Raw genomic sequence first — 22,891 nt, 5'->3', positions numbered from 1 at the left:
CTGATGCACAGATTCATGAGTTGCAGAGTACTGTTGAAGTTCTTAGTGACCAGAATGCAGTTCTGCATTGTCATATTGAACACCTACAAGCAGTAATAGCCAACCAAGACGAACCTGAGGAGGATCTCGAAGAGGATCCTATGGATTTGGGATTAGGAGAAGTGATAGATTAGAACATCAGTAGTGGTTTTCTTTGTAATACCACGTGTTCCATTTGCATTTATGTTCTCATTTTCGATGTTTCGTTGTAATTGCACTTTCTTGAGGAATCAATAAAAATTTATTTCTATCCCTTGTTCATATTTAAATTTTGGAGCAATTACTCGATCATTGTGATTCCTTTGTTTAGTCTCTATTCTGCCATCAACCTTAGAACTTTCTTAATTGTAGGAAATGGACGGACGACCAGTTAGAAACAATCGCAATCCTCGCTACGGCAACCGTAACAACAACCGCAATGATGAGGATGCACAGCAACAACCACCACCAGCAGTTGGCCTCAGTCAGGTGGACTTGATGCCTATAGCCACGATTGTGGCAACCACGCTACAAGGGTTAGTGAACCCTAATGCTAACCAGCCACCGCCAACACCTCCAGCTCAGAATGGGACGAAACAGCACTATGAGGCTCTCCGAAGAGCAAGAGTCCCCAACTTCGATGGAAGCTCCGATCCTGAGGTCGGACAAAATTGGATGAAGGAGGTGGAGAACCATGTTCGACTACTTGAGGTTCCACAAGGGGTCAAGGTAGATGTGATTACACCTTTTCTTGTGGATAAAGCAGCCAAATAGTGGGAAGGAGTCTCACCAGCTATGGTAAGGGCATGACCTATCACTTGGCAAAGGTTCCGAGAGGCATTTCTGAAGCAGTACTTCCCGACAGCAGTTCGAGTGCAGAAGCTGTCAGAATTTGAAAGCTTGGTTCAAGAACCAAACATGACAGTGGTAGAGTATTCGTCCAAGTTCCACTCATTGGGAACTTACTCCCCAACCATCATGGGAGACGAGGCCTTGAAGATGCATCGCTTCAAGAAGGGATTGAACAGCCGTATTCAATCTGCCCTTGCCGTTATCGAGCCCAATAGTTTTTATGAATTGATGGGAGCCGCCATCAGGGTTGAGAATGACATCAAGAGGCGTGAAGGCGAGAACAAACTCAAACGTCCTCAGCCAAGCCAGTACCAATCGGGCCAGCAATTCAAGAGGCCTAGATTTTCAAGCAACCAATCTACCAGTGCTCCCCCAAAGAACCACTTCTTCTCAATCAAGCAAAGAAGGAGTCAAGTGCCAAACTTGCGGATTCACCCACATTGGTGAATAGTCGTATGAATTCTGGAAGCTTGTTTCCATTGTGGAAAGATGGACCATCGCATTGCTCAATGTCCTCTTCCAGATCCAAGGAACGGACCAGCAGGAGGAACAACTCCAAACAAGCCTAAGGAGAACAAGCCAAATGCTCGAGTTTATGCTATCACTCAAGAAGAGGCCGACAACTCAAGTGATGTCGTAGCTGGTACCAGTCTAATCAATAATATACCTGCTTATGTGTTATTTGATTGTGGTGCTACGCATTCATTCATGTCTAAGAGATTTGCCAAGAAGTTAGGAGCTAAGCCTGATAACTTAGAAGAACCATATAGAGTAGCAACTCCTGCAAATCGAATTTTAGAAACTCGCACTCTATATCGGGATATTGGTGTTCTCATAGATAATCAGAGTTTCAAGGCAGACTTAATTCAACTAAACATGGTGGAATTTGATGTAATTCTTGGAATGGATTGGTTAGCCAAGAATCATGCTTTAGTAGACTGTCATAGAAAGACGGTAACCATCCAAGCTCCACACCAAGAGAAACTTCTATTTCATGGTAAGACAAAAGAACGAAAGACTCTTCTTTCTGCTTCTCAAACTTGGAAAGCCATGAAATGTGGAGAAGAAGTTTACCTGGCTATGTTAAGCGAGGTAAAGAAAGAAACCACACGTACGCTAGAAGAGATTCCGGTAGTACAAGAATTTCCGGATGTCTTTCCTGAAGAACTCCCTGACGAACTTCCCGACTTCGAAGTGGAATTTGAGATTAATTTAGTACCAAATTCTACACCAATCTCAAAAGCACCATACCGAATGGCTCCGGCAGAGTTGAAAGAACTCAAAGAGCAACTTCAAGAGTTGTTGGATAAGAAGCAGATCCGACCAAGCGCATCTCCTTGGGGAGCCCCTGTTCTGTTCGTAAAGAAGAAGGATAGAAGCATGAGATTGTGTATCGATTACAGAGAGCTGAATAAGATCACAATCAAGAATAAGTACCCACTTTCCGAGGATAGATGACCTGTTTGACCAACTCAAGGGAGCTACGGTCTTTTCCAAGCTCGACTTAAGGTCAGGCTACCACCAACTCAAGGTCAAGACGGACGATATTCTGAAGACAGCTTTCCGAACAAGGTATGGACACTATGAGTTCATGGTGATGCCGTTCGGATTAACAAACGCTCCGGCAGTATTCATGGATCTCATGAACAGGGTGTTCAAGCCGTTTTTTGACAAGTTTGTTGTGGTATTCATCGACGATATTCTGGTATATTCGTCAAGTGAGGAAGATCACAAAGAACATCTTCGTCTCACCCTCCAGACACTGAGAGAAAAGGAACTGTACGCCAAGTTCAAGAAATGTGAATTTTGGCTAAAGAGCGTCACATTCTTGGGACAAATAATATCAGCAGCAGGAGTATCTGTAGACCCTAAGAAAGTAGAGGCAATCTCGGATTGGCCTAGACCAAAGAATGTGACAGAAATTCGAAACTTCTTGGGATTAGCAGGCTATTACCGAAAATTTGTTGAAGGATTCTCTTCAATAGCAATACCTCTCACCAAACTCACACAGAAGAACTCTAAATTTCAATGGAGTGAAGATTGTGAGAAAAGCTTCGAGACTTTGAAGAAGAAGCTTACCTCCATGCCAGTGTTGGTATTACCGATGGAAGACAAAGACTTCACAATCTACAGTGATGCATCTAAAGGAGGTTTAGGATGTGTACTCATGCAAGAGGGAAAGGTGATTGCATACGCGTCAAGACAGTTGAAGCCGTATGAACAGAATTACCCAGTGCATGACCTCGAATTAGCTGCAGTAGTGTTCGCACTAAAGATTTGAAGACACTATTTATATGGTGCTAAGTGTGAGATTTTCACTGATCACCAAAGCCTCAAGTACTTGTTCACTCAGAAAGAGTTAAACATGAGGCAAAGACGATGGATTGAACTCTTGAAAGACTACGACTTGACGATAAGCTACCACCCAGGCAAAGCAAACAAGGTAGCCGATGCTTTGAGTCGGAAGGATATGAACAAAGTACTAGCGTCACTTTTAGCACAACCATGCCTTCGAGAGACCATCAAAATGAGTCAAGATAGAGATTTCGAATTAGTGAAGCTGAAAGAGCAAGCTAAAGAAGGGAAATCACCAGAATTCGAGACGGATAACAAATGAACCTTGTGGATGAAAGGACGGTTGTGCGTACCCGATATCGATAACCTTCTACAAGAAGTAATGTCTGACGCACATAAGTCAAAATTTTCAGTCCATTCCGGTTGTACCATGATGTACAGAGATTTGAAGACGAAATTCTGGTGGAATGGAATGAAGAAGGACGTGGCAATGTTTGTTTCTAAGTGTCACGTGTGCCAACAAGTTAAAGCAGAACACCAGAGATCTGGTGGGCTTCTCCTACCATTAGAAATCCCGGAATGGAAATGGGATCATATTTCCATGGATTTTGTGGTTGGTTTACCCAAGTCGAGACAAGGGCATGATGGAATCTGGGTAATCGTAGATAGACTCACAAAATCTGCGCACTTCTTACCCGTACGTATGAACTATAATCTGGACAAGCTAGCCACCTTGTACATGAATGAGATCGTGCGATTACATGGAGTTCCAGCTAGCATACTATCCGACAAAGATCCTAGGTTTACATCTCGTTTTTGGAAGAGCTTTCAACAAGCTATGGGGACAAAAGTTACTCTTAGTACGGCTTATCACCCTCAAACCGACGGCCAAACTGAGAGAACAATTCAAACTCTAGAAGATATGCTGAGGGCATGTGCTCTAGACTTCAGTGGTAATTGGAGTGAACATCTACCCTTAATCGAGTTCGCATACAATAATAGTTACCACAGTAGTATTGGAATGGCACCATACGAAGCGCTGTATGGACGAAAATGTCGATCACCACTTTATTGGAATGAAGTGGGGAAAAAGCCATCGTTGGACCCGAACTGATCCAAGAAACAGTAGATAAAGTTGTTGTGATCAAAGAGCGACTAAAAGCTGCACAAGATCGACAGAAAAGCTGGGCTGACATGAAAAGAAGACCCGTGGAATTTGAAGTTGGAGAGAAGGCATATGTGAAAGTGTCACCCATGAAGGGTGTAATCCGATTCAATAAGGCTGGGAAACTGAATCCCAGATACGTCGGACCATTTGAGATTCTTGACAAAGTGGGAACACTTGCTTACAGATTAGCACTTCCACCTGATATGTCAAGAATCCATAATGTTTTCCACGTTTCACAGCTTAGAAGATATATTTCCGATCCTGGTCATATTCTTGAAGCGGGACCATTGTTGGTTGAGGGAAATTTAAATGAAAGGCTAAAATATGAAGAGATTCCAATTCGAATTGTGGATTCCAATTCCAGTAGACTTCAACCGAAATTCTAGCAAATTACTGTTGAAGCACTGAAACTCCCTAGTGAACTAATGGTAGGAATATATATTCTGAACATTTCTGAATTCTGATTCTGATTCTGATTCTGGCCTCACCCCTTAGAGGAGAGAACATATAGGGGACTGATATCAGTTTAGCCATGAAATTCACTAACGTGCTTAGTGCTTACTAATTCTGATTTCTGTTCGGAAACCTGTGATTTCTGAATTCTGATTTCTGTTCTGAAAAGATGAGTTTCTGTATATTATTGTAATACTGTTTCTGTTGAAAATGATTTCGAAAACTGGAAGTTATTCCCGCCCCTGCTTACTGAGTGAAAATCATATCACTCACCCACCAAACCCATTTCAGATAAGAACGAGGAAGAAAAGTTAGAAGAAGAAGAGCAGATTCAATTTTGGGGCTGGTGATGAAGATTGTTGTTCTCAGTTCTGGTTCATATTTTAAATTCCGCTGCATCTGTTCCGACATTGTATTTTTGGTTTTACATTTTCGCTGTAAAACATTATTAATTGAGTTGTATCAGACATTGAATATTCAGTATTATGAATAAAAGACTGGTTTTTGAATTCTGTACTTCTGAGGCTTGTTGTTTCCGAATGTGAATTTGAGAGCAACACCGGTGTCAACCAATTCCCCGTCTCGGGACGTGACATTGGTCACAATGTATTAACATGTACTAATGAAGTTCATCCAAACTAAAATTTGTTTCAGGTAAACAACGTAGTTTTATATATTTAAGCTCTTTTGACATTGAATTTAATTTATTACAATTTATGGTTTGCTAAAGGCATGAAAACACAGGGTAGAGTCAGACAAACATCATGTAGTCCATCAAAGAAAGTCTCTAGAAAGCCACCAACAAAGGGAAAAACTAGAGGTTCGCATCACTGATCATCCCAAGCTTCTCATCATTCAAGACAACCCGCGGTTAGAGCAGAGTGACTAAATTCAAGAATTCTAACGATTCAATTTACTAATGTGAATGATCTTCTTGGTCGGATAAACATCAGCAACATGGTGCACAATCATCTACTGCACCACATCCATTCACAATCAACTACTGCACCACATGCAGATGGTGCATCATCATCTAATGCACCTCATTCAGTGTTCATGAATCAACCCCAGGGATATCCAACAGTGAGATCAACTACTTCTGTAAAGGTATGTTCATATATCGTATTAACATGTTGGGTTTTTATGTTTCCATGTTCTCAAACATTTTGTTTATTCTTAGGACTTGCAGAATCTAGGCAGAAGAGTGTAAATGAGCCATTACAGCAGAGCAATGGCCAATGCTAGATCAAAAACAACATAAAGAATTAGTGTAGGTGCTAGTGTAGGTACAACTGCCAATGTAGGAACTCAAGGCATGGATGCAACTACCAATGCTTCTGTGAGGACAAATTCCAGTACACATTCTATTAGAAGATAGGGCCCATAGACCGCTGATTGAGTGCATTGGTTGATATGGAAACAAGAATGTCACGTACTTAATTTTGTGAGGATTTTATAAGAAGACTTGAAGGTCATGTGTTTTGGAAACTTGAATGTAATGTGTCTTGGTTGAATGAAAACTTGAATATCACATGTTTTGGTGGAGTGAATTGGAATATATGTTTATTTACAATGTGTTTTCTTTTGATTTAATTGAATGTAATTTGTTTTGTTTTCTACATGTTACACGTTACAGGGGTTGTGTGGATGGAAACTTCAATGTAATTGGTGATACCTCATAAGGATCCGGATCATCATTAACCCGATTTATTCATTGGATAGCCCGGATCAGAATCAATCTGTCGGGTACTTTTCTCACTAGCCGGGCATTTCTCCTCTTCCCGGGTAGTCAATAGCCCGGGCCCTCGTCACAAGCACCCGGGTACCTTACCACCCGGGCCACCTTGAGAATTGTTCCACACTCGAGTGTGATTGATACAAGCTGTCTAATCTGTCAGAGCAACTTGAGCTTGAAGTATTTTAGAAGTCATCAGAAGCTATTGTATGGACAGCCGACTTGTCATACTTAGTAGGTGGCACTGGAAACGAAATACCTACCATATTTTCTACTATAAATAGCAGGTATTAATATCAATTACAGATACTGAAAAAAACTCTGAACTCTCAAGCACTCACGTATATTCTCACATATATTCGTTTGTGTTCATCTTCAACCTGCTGACTTAAGCATCGAAGTAGTTACGCCGGACACTCCTCCGGCGCCCATTCACGAGTTCCTTTTCTTGTTTGCAGGTGTTATCGAAGCCATTATCTTCACTCAAATTTCTAAACACTAAATTATTGATTTGATCTGGTGGAGCCCCTTACCCGGCTTATCCATTTCACTAAGATCACATCAATAATGTTTTTTTTTTTTTACAATGATGCAATAAAGATACCCTAATTTACTAGCCACACAATGAATAAAACTTATTTTCTTTCATAACCAAAATACATTAAACTACCAAACATTTCATAGCCAAAATACATATTTAGTGCACTTTTTCCATAACTACACATAACTTCTACCCTATCTAGAACTCCAATACTTAATGAATTCATACAGAGGATAAACCCTATTACATAATCACACTATTACTTAGCAAGAATGCTAATTAGCTTAAGGAACAGCAATGCACATGAAACCCATGAAGTATGCACATAAAAAGTGACAGAGATCTTCCATCACCTCCAGCTCCTTGGAATTAGCTTCGCCATCTTAAGGAGGCTCGAATCGAGTTTCAAGACCAATAAATTTTTTTGCAGTTGTTCTCCTTAAATCAGCACACGATTAATCTTTGCCACCATTCGGTACTGACCAGTATGTCTCGGGTTTGCACCATCAAAAGAACCCCCAATTTTTCAATGTGCAACTATAATATATCATACATCTGGATTTTTTCTTCTCGTACACCACGACTTTAATTCCAAACTCGTACAATGAAGATGTAGAAGACAAGAAACTAATTAAATCATATAAATTGAGGGCCATTTTATGAAGTTGATGTAAAAAATTGATAAAATACAAGCAACATTTGCATCTTCTGTGCGTGCAGATACAAAATGTCGATCGGAAGCATGTGAGCTAATATTTCAATTGAGAGAGAACCTTTGAGCCTATTAAAATAATCTAGGGTATTGTGTGCCAACTAGGATATTTACAGGGGGATCGTACACAATTAACCCGAGTTTTTCGGTGTGGACATTCTGACGCTTAATTCATTGTTGGACTCACGAGAGAGAGAAAACTCGAAATAAGATTATAATATATGAGTGAACGGGTTATTCAATACCATTTCAGGCCGCATAGGGGAGTATTGTACCAACATAAACGTTACATGATTGAAGCCTCACACCACATGCAATGTTAATATTTGGACAGTCGCGACTCCCAAATAATTGTACAACACATTATGAAATTGTGAAAGCAAATACGACTCGGAACGAAATTACAACATAGCGACGGTTTAATTATTAGCTGTCTTCAAGTCCATGCATTGGTTCACTTGGTTTCAAGCATATCAAAAGCAGCAACTAGGTGTTAGGGGGCAGAAATCTTTACAGCGTAACAGCTTGAGAGGAATCCCATCAAAGAAATTGTATGGCGAAGACGTCATTTTGCTCTCTCCGTCAGGGATCCCATCAACTGCAAGATGAACACATAAAGAAAAAAATATCAGTAATCTATGACCGTTTGTGAGTTGTAAATTTATCAAACATGGATAATGAACAATGATATATATGATTAAACACGTTAACATTTCCGGAAGGTTATATGTTGTCAAGTATTAGTTTAATTAATGAAGTTGGAGAAGCTGATACTACCTTCTGGATTTGTGGCAGTAGCGATATTTTCTTTAAATCCCTAGCAGCTTCCACCATTGAGACAACATAGAACACTAGCATAAACGACAATGTAAGACGAAGAAGAACCTTAGCTTGTCTGAAGACATTTTTTGATGTTTAATTCACTTTCACTAAAGAACTTGATAAATGAAGGGTTTGTTTGTGCCCTTTTTATAGGCGGGATATTGAACAAGGAGAAATCAAGAAAGAGAAGATGAGAAGGCCTCCTACCTTGGATTCTTGCCAAAAATCTCAAGATTTGCCCTATTTGAATTGCACGGCTCTCTCTTCCCTAACATGTATGAATCGTGCCTCATTTTCCTTTTTCTCATGTCCTTAGCATGACACGGGATATATATATTCTGCTTAAGGAGCTTCACACGGCTCCTTCTCTCGATTAATGTAAATTTTTTCTCTTAGACTACGCTCAATACACGGCTTGACCCACCTTGATTTTCGATTTCTTCAAACCATGAGAACGAGCACGCCGCCTTAAACAGCACCCTATGATCTGCTCCGTGTTTCTTACCTACTGAATTTGCTTTGAAATTGGGGCATTGCAAGGCTCTAAGACTAACAGAAAACCAACAAGGGCCCGTGTAACTCTTTCCTTCGTATATAGGCTAAAAAATCATGCAAGACGACGTATAACCCCTGTTCGTTCCAGCCGTGTTTCATCAGTTTATTAACTTCATAGGTCGTAAGATGCACGGCTCATTCCAAGAGCAGTAAACAAAACATTTCCCTTCTTTGCTTGCGGTGTTGCCCCAGCATCCTAAATTCATCTCTTTTTCCACAGTTTTAACTCGATTTCATCTCTTTCACGCTATGATTAAATCATGATAAGAAACTTTAACAATGAAAATTCACCTGATCACCAAATATTAAATATATTAAAATATAATCTCTCGTGAACTTCAAAATTTTCTTTTGTATATACACTAATTAATATACTTGCATGTGGTTGATTAAGTTTATATATATTGGCATATTATAATTGCCATTAAATATATGACATGTCTCCCTTAAATCCATAACATCCATCACATTTTAGATGTGAGGTATTTAGAAAAAATATATAAAAAAAGAGAAAATTACAATTTTGGTCATATATATATATATATGTGTGTGATTTTGATCCTTTATACTGTAAAATTTTATTTTTCGTCAACTATGTTTTTTAAAAATTTTATTCTTATTCTTGATGTGGCGTCGAGATGATACTACATCAACATTCCAGATGAACCAAAAATTGATAGATACGAGATTAAGACTGAAATTTGACAACATAGAGGACCAAAATCACACACAAATAAATATATAGAACAAAAAATTCAATTTTCCTAATAAAAATATGTACAATTATTATCTAAGTTTTTTTTGTTAATTCGTTATACTTTAAAATGTATATATAACATTCCACTTCAAAAGGTTATTTTATTAATTGAAAGATTGCACTGGATGGTTACTTATCTACCAGCCAAAAAAGAGTAACCTGCTTTGTTCCGAACGTAGTTATCAAACACATCATTCCAACTAACATTATATGATAAAAATATTTCACTGCATCTAATAAAATTGAAGAAATTACATGTCTTATAACATGTAGGCTCCCCGTTTTTTAGTCGTCAATTCACTATTTTATTCCATAAATTTTCACAATTTTTTTCTCAGATTTTGTCCTTTTTCACCTTAATGCAAGGATGGAGCCAAAAAATGGAGGTTGATGGAGCAAAAAAAAATTATTTATGGGGGACAAGAACAAATATTAGGAGGAAAAGTGAAAAAATAAAATTATTAATTTAGACACTTAGTCAATGAAAATAAAAAATTGAAGGGGGATGGTCGCACCCACCCGCCCCCCACCTTGGCTTCTTCACTGCCTGAGTTTCCCGTGAATCGAATACGCTAGCAATATAGAGCGAACAATTTCCGATCTCACATTAGCACTCTGTTATAAAATGATTATAATGGAAAAAAAATACAAATTAGTAAACTAAGAACGTTACTTGTTTAATTGTGCTCAAATGTGCTATAGTTTTGACATTTATTACCAAAAATGCAATTTTTCCTGTTTACTAGGGATGTAATCGAGTCGAGCCGAGCCGAACTCTTTAATGTTTGAGCTTGGTTCGTTTATAATCGAGCCGAGCTCGAGCTTTATTTAACGAATATATGCATGGCTCACGAGCTTATTCAAGCCTTTATCGAGCCTAAACAAGCTTAATAAATATGAATTATACATTTAAATTTTCATTAAATTAATTAAAAAGTAAATTATATATTTAAAGAAAAATATATTATTCTTATTAAAATTTGTAAATTTATTATAATAAATAAATTTAATAGATTTTTCTATATATTTCATAAATAATATGCAAAGTCAATAAATCAAATATCAAAACTATTATTTTTTCATCTAAAAGATTACTCATGAACTTACCAGCGAACATGTTCACGAGCTAACGAGCCGAATACTGTAAAGCTTGAGTTTGGTTTGTTTATCTTAACGAGCCTCATTAAACGAGCTCAAACGAGCTTTTATCGAATCGAGCTTCGAATAGCTCACAAACGGTTTGGTTCGTTTACATCCCTACAGTTTTTACCGTCACTTCTTTAATTACGCTCAAGTGGTGAGACTTGAAAGTGCTATAACTTTTTGACACTTGATATTCCATGCAATTGCTTTACGTCTTTACCCTTTTCTTTTTGCAAAAATTTGTGTGAGACGGTTTCACGGGTCGTATTTTGTGAGACGGATCTCTTATTTGGGTCATCCATGAAAAGTATAACTTTTTATGCTAAGAGTATTATTTTTTATTGTGAATATCGGCAGGGTTCATCCGTCTCACAGATAAAGATTCGTAAGACCATCTCACAAAAGATCTACTCTTTCTTTTTAGCTATGAAAGATAATTTGTTTTAGGATTTCATCCTCTTTGCTTACTCTCAAAAGCAAGGATTGCTTAGCTTTTTTCCTATTGAGAAAGCCCCGGCACTTAAGTTTATGTCTGATCTACCTTTAGATGCACAATATAAAACCCTCGAATTCTTTTAAAAACTTGTGATATTATTCTTGTACTTAAAGTCATACTAAGTTTATCTAATATCTTTTATTTAAGATTATATAGACTATCTAAAATTGTGTGGATAATTAAATCATGTTGTACAAATATTCATGGGATTCGAAACTTGATGATAAGCCTATTTTTTTGTAATAAATAAATATGTCAAAATCTAATAATTTAAATAAGGATATATTAGATATAAACATGTGAATTTCGAAAATTGTGGGATATAATTTCAAAATTTGTGAATAAAATATGAGGCAAAAGTATAAAGTTTGAGATAATATTGATACACAAGAGATATCAAACAAAAAGATAATACAATCTTAGATTTCAAAATTTTCATGTATGTATATATATTTATATATATATATATAAATTTTTATAATAGAAGTAGGTTAAGAAGATAGATAAAAGTCTACACGATAAAGAAATGTATGCATGGAAATTCAGAAGTTTTCTTACCATTATTTCAATAAAATCAAGAGTCCTATCTTAAGGATAGATGGTCAACAAATTTGAAAATACATAGGGAAAAAATTAAGTTGTACTGCAGAATAAAACATCTACCGGATGCTGGAAAATTAGACCTCGAATTCGAATTTCAAGGCCTAACAAAGGGATAATTTCAAAAATTTATCCAAGGATAGATAAGGGAGGATATATTATACTAGATTCAAGATTTAATTCAAAATTTTAAACGTAAAGATAATACATGATCAGGATAGCATTCGGCCCTTATAAATAGGAGAAACCTCTCATTCAAAAATTACACCCGAAAATTACTCCTTTTTTGAAAGTTGATTCCTAGTGCTCTCAAGAATTCCGAGATTTGATCTCTTAGTTCTGTCGAGTATCGAAGCTCTGTTGCAGTCCAGATCTAAGGAGGAATCGAAAATCCTAGCGACAAAAAAAAATCATTTTTCACGTTTTCTTCAAGATATAAGGTAATTTGGCTTGTTTTAAAAGTATAATTTTGGTTATGCCTTGTTTCTTTTTTTTAATTTTTTGAAAGTTACGGTCGAGCTCAATTTTTCTTCTATCTCTTCTTGATATGATTATCGTATGTTATATATTTGGCACTGTGAGGATTCTACTAGATATGGGTGAAAATCTCAATATGAGATATGTTTATGGCCCTTAGACAGCAAGGTTATATGGCATCAGCCCCTTAAAATAGTAGTGGATCAAAAAATGATAAAAAATGATATAAGTAAAGATTTGAATTTTATTCTTTTCATCTGATTACGAAAAGAAAAATATAAAAATTATTTGCATTGAAATAGAACGATACAGACATACCATATAAGTTAAATATTTCTCATTTAGATATTGATATCAATAGACCATAGAAAATTGAGGAATCTTATGTCTAAGCCAATATATGCTTATGTTTATGCTGATGATATGTCATACGAATTATATTATGTATAATATGTTGTTTTTTTCTAAAATCATGTATTTGTTATGTAACGCCTCGAAAATTTAAAGGTCCACGCGAACCACATGCATGCAGTTATTAAATTCTCTTGTATTTTAATTAAAGGTTTTAATTGCAGGAATTAATTATGTTGTGCATATTTTCATGTTTAAAATATATTTTTCTATTGGTTGCATTAAAATGTATTTTTAAAAGGTTATTCGAGTTACGATCGAGGAACGGAGACCGGGGGCTGAAAAATGGAAAATGGTTTTATTAAATAATTGTTTTTAATTATTTAAAATATGGATGATGCTTTTTATTTTTTTTGAAAATAAGGTGACGTAAATTTGAGGTGATTTTATACGACGGGACGTAAATTTTACCGGTGTTGGTTTCTCAACAAAAACACGAAATTTTTGGCAACCCGGCTATTAAATTCACAAACTTATTTAAACAAAACTATTTTAATATTTTAATTAAATTCTAATCAAGCACTAATGGGCCTATTGTAAGCTTAATAGGCCTAAGCCTTGATTAGTGAATTAATTGTATTTAAAGTGTTAAACCCACCCCTTAACCCTCACAATTCCTATGCCCACTTTTCAGATTTTTGCACACACCCCAATTCTCCAAATACACGACTCACACACATACAATATTCAAGAGGAAAAATTCGAAATTTCAAGGTAGATTTCTGGCCAAGGTTGTCTTCTCCGCTCTTCGCAATCATCAACGAGAATTCGTGCGTTAAATACGCAAAGGCACACCACATTCTTTCCTTCAAACATCTATCACACCATAATATTTATTTGAACATGTTTTGAAAGAAAACAAGGCACTCAAATTGTAATTTTCGCTACTATACATATGCATGTATTTAGCTCTTGTTTGTTGATTCAAAATCATGTTTTTATGTTGATTAAGGGGCTGCCATGAATTAGGATTTGTTAAAGCATGTTTTTACATGAGTTAGGGTCCTAGAAACTCGATCAACAAGCTGCACAACATGATAGAATAAGAGCTGGAACCATCGGGTGTCATGAGGGATTTGAGGGGCACGGTTTTGAGGGCTTGGATGGCTTAGCTTGTGTTCGGTTGGGACCAGGTCTGGGCTAGGACCATGTATGAGTCAGGGAAGAGTCCTAGCCATGCTAGGACTCAAAAACCAGGGGCTGGGAGGAGTCCTATCCAACAAGGACTCCACCCAAGGGAAAGCAAGGGGCTACGCAGGTTTCAGAAGCTTCTGCAGGGAAAAGGGGCTCGGCCAGGGGGCTTGGACTGGGCTAGGTTAGGTCCTTAAGGTCCTAGAAGGGTGCTAGAGGGGCTGGTTCAGGGCCTGGTTGGGTTGGCTAGGTCCAGAAACAGAAACAAGAGTCCATGTTCATATGGGTTTTCTCGGCCATGACAAGTTGCCGAGATGTGGCTTCGATTTTGGAGCTCGGGGTTGGTCTGGGCTTGGCCTGGGCGTGGTCCAGGGTGGTTAGGGTCATGAGGGGTCAAGTGGTTAAGGGTTGGAAGTGTCCTTGTAACATCCCGAAAATCGAAAAGTCCACGTGAACCACATGCATGTAAATTATTAAATTTCTTTGGTATTTATTAAATTCTTTTAAAGCATAAAATGTATGTTTATTTTATTAAATTGTGTTTAATTATTTTTATGCATTATTATTGCATGATAGGATTTAATTCATGAAATTTTAAAAGTTCATGCACTATGATTTTAAAGTTTCATTTCGCGTACGAACGAGGAGCAGAGACCGGGAAATTTCAGGAAAATTATTTTAATTACATGATTCATTTTTATGGCACCAAAAAAGAAAGGGATTATAAGCTGGAAACGAAACCTGGTAGCGTTGGGTAAGGTTCGGCCGAGTTCTTGTGGTTTTGGGCTCTTAGTGGGTGGATCGGTGGATTTGTAGGGACCAGCGTTGGAGGGGCCATACCAAGCCATGGACCAAACCCTGAGGATCGGTGGATTTGTAGGGACCAGCGTTGCAGGGGCCATACCAAGCCATGGACCAGACCCTGAGGGGTCTGAACCATGGCCTGGAAAGGCTCGGCCAGGGCTGGGACGAGCCACGAAGCTGATCGAGCTCGGGGAGGAGGTTGGTCGCATAGGGCGTTTGAGGTGTCTATCGATCGTGTGGGCTGTGCTTCGTGCATGGGGGTGTAGCCGTGGTTCCTTTGCGTCCAGAGGAGTCCTAGGGTGGTCTAGGGAAGGATGAGTAACAGCTGTTCCCATCAGATTTAGGCGAGAGTCGAAATAAGGAAAGTTGGTGGCTTGGGTTTTCGGATTAGCACGTGCTGGAAATTTCAGCAGCTTGCTGGCCTATTGTGAGAGTGACTAAGGGTCAGGTTTTGATGTTTTTAGGACCTTTTAGATGTTGGTAAAGCATGGTAAAAATTTGGGTATAATTCGGTTAAGTTTCGAGTCGATTCGGGTTAAAACCGGGACACCGGTCCAAGTTTTAAAATAATTCGATTAAGTTATGAAATGGGCTCCAGTTTACATCTAGGAATAATTATCAATATGTTTTGGGATATTTTAAGGAGTTTGGTAAGTTTCGGATCAAAATAATGAGTTTTAGTTTTATGCGGGATTTAATCGCCGCACGAAACGTTAATTAATGAATTAACTGAAACGCCTAGATTTATGATTAATAAAATTATGAGAAATTATATTTAAGCTCAAATAATTATTAGAAGTCTAAGTTTTTAATTTGGGAATTTTATGCTAAGGTTCGGTTTAATTCGGGATTAAAATGCATTAATATGTTATAGTTAAATATTAATTTATAAGTCATCGATTTAAGCCAAATATAAATATGGGAAAATTCATTTAGTCTTAAATAATTATTTGGGACATGTTAGAGTCAATGTAATTTAGAAAATGTCAAAAACGTGAAATTTTAACTCTAGGGGCAAATGGTAATTTTTGGGTTTCCAGGGGCAAAATAGTCATTTTGCACCTGGGGTGAGATTTTAGTCATGGCAGCGCCCTGAGCACAAATTCATGATATTTTAAATGTTCACGCATCATGATTCATGATTTTTAAGATTTTATAAAAATATACGTTTCATGCTTGAATTTAAAAGAAATTGCATTTATACATGAATTTTGTATATGTTAATATTTAAGACGTATATGTAAATGCTGATGATGAGGCCTAGGCACAGTGGATGGGTGATCCGATCACTGATGTCCGACAGCCGCCGGGTACCGCGGTTCTATGTATGATGGATCCATCATAAATGATGATGTATGATAGTCACCTCTAATGAACTCAATTCACCAATGATAAATTATGAAAGATGAATGATGAACGATAAATGATCAACGATAAATGATAAACGATGAATAATGAACGATAAATGATAAACGATGAATGATACAATGAGCTGTTTTGACACATGATTTTACACGACACGTTTATGTTACATTTTTAAAGTTCATGAAAGGTATGTTAAGTATGATATTTTTCACTACTGTGTGCTATGTATATGTATTTGCTATTAACGGTGCAGGTATGTTGAGTCTTTAGACTCACTAGGCGTGTCTGATGCAGGTGAGCTTAATGATGAGGGGACTAAGGTGCGGAACTCTGAGTAGGCAGACCTGGTGCGGTGACACGACCCGAGGACCATATATTTTCAGCATTACGATTTATGAGATTGAGAGAGATGAATATTTTCATCCGATGATAAATTTAAGATTTTTACTCGTTTATGTTTACGTATGATTTTGGATGAGTTTGATTAATTTTTAAACGACGCTATTTTTAGTGTCAAATATTTAAGATCATTTTAAATGTAAATTTATAATCGAAAATTGTGGGGACCCGGACGCTAATCATGTTCTTAATCATTATTGGGACTAATTAATCAATTATAAAACAGGGTCTAAATTTTTTTTTTTAAAATGCGGAACGTAGTGAAATAAAACTTATATACATCTCAGTATAAAAGTACAAGTCCTATACCACATACATTTATTCAACTAGGTTTGACAGCTAATATCACGTGTCTAACCCTATCTCTAATCCAAGTCTGGAGCCTCCACTCTAATCACGATCTCTCTTCATCTTCTCAACCCTGAACCGGTCCCAACTGTTGTCATGCACACATACAAAACAAGACAACAGCCGGATAACTCCGGTGAGAATAAATCCCAGTATAAACAATGTAAACATGCAGTCATATAAAAACATATACAAAAGCATATAACAACTATCATTCACATGCAGCCAATCAACAAACATTTATGATATCAAAACTGTAAATCAACTAGTCGTATCAGACTTGACTCAAACAACGAGTCGTCTCAGACTCGACTCAACTCTAACCTAGGGATCCCAATGTCTGGATATTGATAATTATATCGAATCTTAGTCGATATGAATGAATCAACCCTAAACGGCATCGATATAATTCATATATCCAGTGTCTGGGAGAAACAGCCGCACAATTGACGAATCAGTCAAGAATTAAGCGAATCAGCCAATAACTAGACGAATCAGCCAGTAATTAAGCGAATCAGCCAAAGTTTAGACGAATCAGTCGATAACTAGACGAATCAGGCAATAATCCAGACGAATCAGTCACGGATTAGACGAATCAGCCAATAATTAGACGAATCAGTCAGGGACTAGGCGAATCAGCCGATAGCCAGACGAATCAGCCGGTAACTTGGCGAATCAGCCAATGCCTAGCGAATCAGCAGTCAATACATGCATACAGTAACTAGGCGAATCAGCCGATGACTAGCGAATCAGTAGTCAATACATGCAGTGGCTATAAATCAATAGACTACAAACATCAATCTCATCAATTACAAATATCAATGCAATAAACTAAGTATGTGATTTAGGGAAACTCGAGTCAAACCTCACTCGAGTTGTGCAATCCCAACTCAACATTAATTTATGCATTTCTTTCTGATACTCTGACTCTGTCGAAGTCTCGAACTCAAAGCCTGTCAATACTCAATCTGACAATAACAATATCGAGGGTACGGTATTAATACACCACTCAAACAACACTGGATATAATCAGAATTCAATCAAATTCTGTTTCAACAGTATAACGTCATAGTCTCAGTATACCCAGCAATATCATCTCAGTCAGATATCAATTCTAACATCTCATAATCGTCACAATTCAATTCTGATATCAAATCGATTCCAAAACAACTCCGAAAATCATAACAATTCCATATGGTATTTATTCTTCAGTCCGGTTTCGATTATACGATGTCTAACATGACCAGAACATCATATAAGAATCATATCAGATTCTGAAAATACCATAATTTCAAATCATACCAAAACGTAGTAAAACTTACGTCCAGTTGTAGCCTACGTCGATAGGAACTCAATACTGAAGTCGGATTCAAAATCGGACGGGCGGATCTCTCTGAAGCTTCTCTTTCTTCGTTTCTCCCTTCGTTTTTCTTGTCTGAAGAGGAATGTTATATATATATATATATATATATATATATATATATATATATATATATATATATATATCTCGTGCATGCAGCAAGGCAAATGGCACATCCTTCACGCAACACGTCTCGCGCATATGCGCGACATCAAGCAGCGCATATGCGCGAGACCTTAAGTCTCGGCGCGTGTCTTCCCAACTGCTGGCGCATATGCGCGACACATTTCCGCGCATATTCGCCCAACTCTCTGGACTCGGTTTCTCGGCAGCTCGCGCATATGCGCGACTCATCTCCGCGCATATGCGCGACTCATCTCCGCGCATATGCGCGAGGTCCTCTGGACTTCGCTTGTACAGTCTCGCGCATATGCGCGACTTACTTCGCGCATATGCGCGAATATGCGCGAGGTCCTCTGCCCACGTCGCGCATATGCGCGAGGGCTACTGTTCCTCGCACATTTCATGCATTTTCTCGTCTTTCCCTGTAAAGGCCCGTATTTCATTTTCATAATTTTGCGGAATAATTAAAATTTTTCTAAATAAATAATTATCTTGTCTCATTTAATTAAAATAAACATGTAAATAATTTTTAACTTTAAAATAACAGCGGAAGGGAATAATGTTTTCAACCAACAATTTAAAAATAATCCAGCGTAAACATCAATTTAAAATAGTCCAACGTATTAAAACTGAGTTTGAATAATAAAAAGTGCATAAATTAAATCATGAGGTCCTCGGGTTTACTACTGCTGTCCCAAGATCGCTCATTGGTCTCCGCCCGCGGTCCCGACCTCGTCAATACCTACAACAATCAAGTCTAGTGAGTCTAAAGACTCAACATGTATATATCAGTGAATAACAAGTAAATATATCATAAAATCGCATGCAACGTAAAAATAAAGTATCGTAAATCGTACGGTGAAAATCGTATCATGAATAATTATAACTACGTGCATATCTGAAAATCATACATAAAAGCTTTGCTCAATAGAGCTCTGTCATATCATATCATAATTTTCTAGTAGAGATAATGTTTCTAAGCAAGTGGCCCATAACATAGCATAAGCGCCTGATCAGACTAAACCACAGTATACTGGGCGGTAGAGATCGATCACAGCCCTTGGACTGGATGTCCGTACCCATACATAATCATAAACCGGTCGTAAGTCACCGGGCGGAGAGGTCCTCGGTTGCGCCTACCGACTTCCAAACCCATAAGCATAAAGTGGCCACAAGACATATAGCATATATCTCAAAAATAAACATTTTATATTTTTATGCACGTAATATAATTATAACCTTATTTTTACCGGATGAGTTGGATCGATCCCAGGCTTGTTGCGACTTACTACTAATATGTGACACATGCAATAAATCTTAATTTGACAAAATTTTAGCAATAGAACCAAAAACGAGACTATTCGGACAAACAACTTGATTTTTTTTTTGACCATGGCTTCGTACCAACCCGAACCATCATTAAACCGACGTTTAACCATGATTAAAAATACCCCAAACCTACTGAAAAAATATGCATAATAACTGTAAAAACGAAAATAGGTGAAAGGAATCCAAAAACATAAAACACTCTTTCGAGAGTCATTTTGGCACCTTTCGCCGTAAATTCTCGTACGACCTCTAAACTCGACCAAATCATGAACGGCCAAAAACATGACTTTCCTAACTCACTAAGGTACTGTCCAGTCCAAGGCCATGGGCTAAAAGCCAACCAAGAACTCAAACAAGCACCAAAAACGTGACCCAAAGTTGCTGTCAAACGTGCAGCAGGAGCAGCTTGGGTATTTGAGGTGTAGCTCTGAAATTTTATGACCAAGGGCTTGAACCGCCACCCAAAGACTCTTACCAACATCCTAAGGCATGGCTCAGACCATGGATAAAGGCTAAAAGCCAACCACATCCCAAGCCAACACCTAGGACAACAGGAACATACCAACCGAGAACTCAATCCTGTGCAATGAGATGTATCGAATTGTTCTATTGTCTTGTGCCGTTCCAGTGGCCATTTGATTGACCATGGCTCGATCTAGACATGATGGAGTGTTGTATGAACCATGGCTATGGGTTATAAGCCAACCACAATCCATTCAAACCCCCAAAACCGAAACACACTCCTACAGATTTCAGAAACTTTAAAACCGAGGGACATGTGCCATGTAAATGTAAGAATCTGATGAAGCCGTGATCCAAAACTTGAAAGGATGATTTGGTCACGCCCTTGACATGTTAAGGTAGGGTTCTAACCATGTCTATGGCCCTTAGGGCAGCCAGGATTCGAACACCCCCTGTAACCAACCAAATAACACAATTTTGACACAACCTGTAACTTGATGAAATTGTTGCTGTCAATACTTCGTTTGTGGGTGTATGGACGTAAACCAATGAACCAATAACACCCTAACACACTCTAAATCATGCCTATAAGTCGCCATGTGTGCCTGGAAACGAAGCAACCCCGTGAAATCATCAAAACTCAGCAACAAAAAAAAATATCAGCATGGCCGAGAACTTGTGCAGATTTTTCGAGAAATGTAGCTGTCAAAAATTCGTTTTGCCTCATGAATCTTGAACATATAAGGTTTTAAAATATTTATAGGACTTGATTGAAGAGAAAAGAAACCATATATACATGCCTAGAATTTGTTTTGACGCAAAACAAATCAATACGACAAATACGAGCGACGGAACGGAGTTGGTTTCCTTCTTTCTAATTCAGCTGCTGTTGCACGATTTTTAGCTGTTGTTCTTTCTGTAATTTCGAAGGTAAGGGAGTGTGTTTGCTAGACAATAGAGATGAGTATTATAGGAGGTGTTAAATGGGTATTTAAGTTCATTTAGTTGAGAGTTACAAGTGAAGGAATAGAATGGGATTTGAATTGTTCTTCCAATTCTCTAGTTGTAGCCGATCTTATTTTCTCACCTTGCTGCTAATTTACGGCTTCAATAGTTTATTGTTTCTGATATTTTCGAGTATATAGGATGTATATGATGTTAGGGGTGAAGGTGTATGATAAAGGAGGTGTTAAAGGGCTATAATACACATTAAGTTGGGGGTTACAAGTCAAGGAGGTGAATGGTTATCAAATTGTTTCTTCCTCTCCTTGAGTTGGCCGATTCTTTTCTTCAACCTGCTGTATATTTTCATTTAATTACCAGGTAATAAGTTGAGGAGAAATGATGTGTATCATAGTATTTGAATTACTATTAATTAGTGATTTAACTATGAGGAATTAAATCCACCTTGAGGGTCATTGAGGATAGTTTGAATGGTTTACTACATCTTTGAATTGTATTGACCAAACTCCATGGTATTTTATGGTTTAAATTTGTATTTTAATTGTTTAAGATTTTAAACCTCCATTATATATATTTTAATGCATTAACCAATTAATTTAGTTTAGAATTTTGCTTAGAACCTTGCATGGCATTCATGACTTCAATTTTAAATATTCCAATATTATGTTTAAATTTCTTGAATATGTTATACCTAGATTTATTTATCCCCACTTGGTTACATATTTTAATTTAAACTTTAATTAAATATTGAATCTAAGAGAACGTATTTAATTACTTAGCTCCAATTAATTCATTAAATCCAAAGACATTCTTTTTCTTTAACTTAAATTATTCTTTGACTTAAATTAAATTTAGGAATATTTTTCTTATTATTAATCTTATCTCAAATCTCCAAACTCTGGTCCGGCCTCGCGTATTTATCCTGAAAAGACAATACTAAACATTTAACTTTAAAATAAATAATCACGATTTAAAACTTTATATTTAATTTAAATAATAGAAATTATGCATGGCTTATACGTAATCTGATTTTCGGGTTCTACATTCCCTGGTCCGATCCTTTCCGTCTATAATCACATCAATTAATCACCGAATCATTTCGGATTATCATAATCAAAATCTCGGGCATTACAAAAATGCTACTAGAAAAAAAAATTTTATTTCCGCACTTTTGAAACGGGTATACGTTTCAGTCCTAGTTGGGCTAGGAGTCCTACTATTGCTAGGATACACACGCACACCACATGCAAATTTTTGGGTTTGTTTCCAGAAGAGGTTGAGCGAGCCAGGGCTAGGTTCAGGGGCTTGGGCTTGGTCATTAGGGTCTCAAAATGGGTTGGCTCGGGTTTGGCTCGAGGTGGCTCGGGCGTGGCTCGAGTATTTTGGGAGATGGCTCGGTGTGTTCGTCTAGGTGTCAAAAACGAAAATAATAAAGCTAAAATTGAATCCATGGGTCCACGAGTGTGGCTCATGACTTAGAAGGGTAGAATAAATAATATAAATGTTATGTTTAAAATTTGGGATCAAAATAATGAGTTTTGGATTTATTCGGGATTTAAACGCATTACGAAA

The 22,891-nt window shown here is 37.5% G+C and overlaps 1 protein-coding gene and 1 long non-coding RNA gene across 2 annotated transcripts in view; one reads left to right on the top strand and one right to left on the bottom strand.

The window, feature by feature from the left end:
- Positions 1-22,891, top strand: part of LOC142519341 (protein AGENET DOMAIN (AGD)-CONTAINING P1-like) — a 61,030-nt gene that overhangs the window by 30,450 nt on the left and 7,689 nt on the right. The window lies entirely within an intron of this gene.
- Positions 7,966-9,118, bottom strand: LOC142518839 (uncharacterized). The gene is made up of 2 exons (XR_012813660.1): positions 8,552-9,118; positions 7,966-8,372 (listed from the first exon to the last, which is right to left on the bottom strand). It is a non-coding gene; the product is annotated as an uncharacterized LOC142518839 (long non-coding RNA).

Source organism: Primulina tabacum, chromosome 11 (assembly GCF_025594145.1).
Source record: "Primulina tabacum isolate GXHZ01 chromosome 11, ASM2559414v2, whole genome shotgun sequence".
NCBI lineage: Eukaryota > Viridiplantae > Streptophyta > Magnoliopsida > Lamiales > Gesneriaceae > Primulina > Primulina tabacum.
This window is presented reverse-complemented; position numbering and strand designations above follow the sequence as displayed.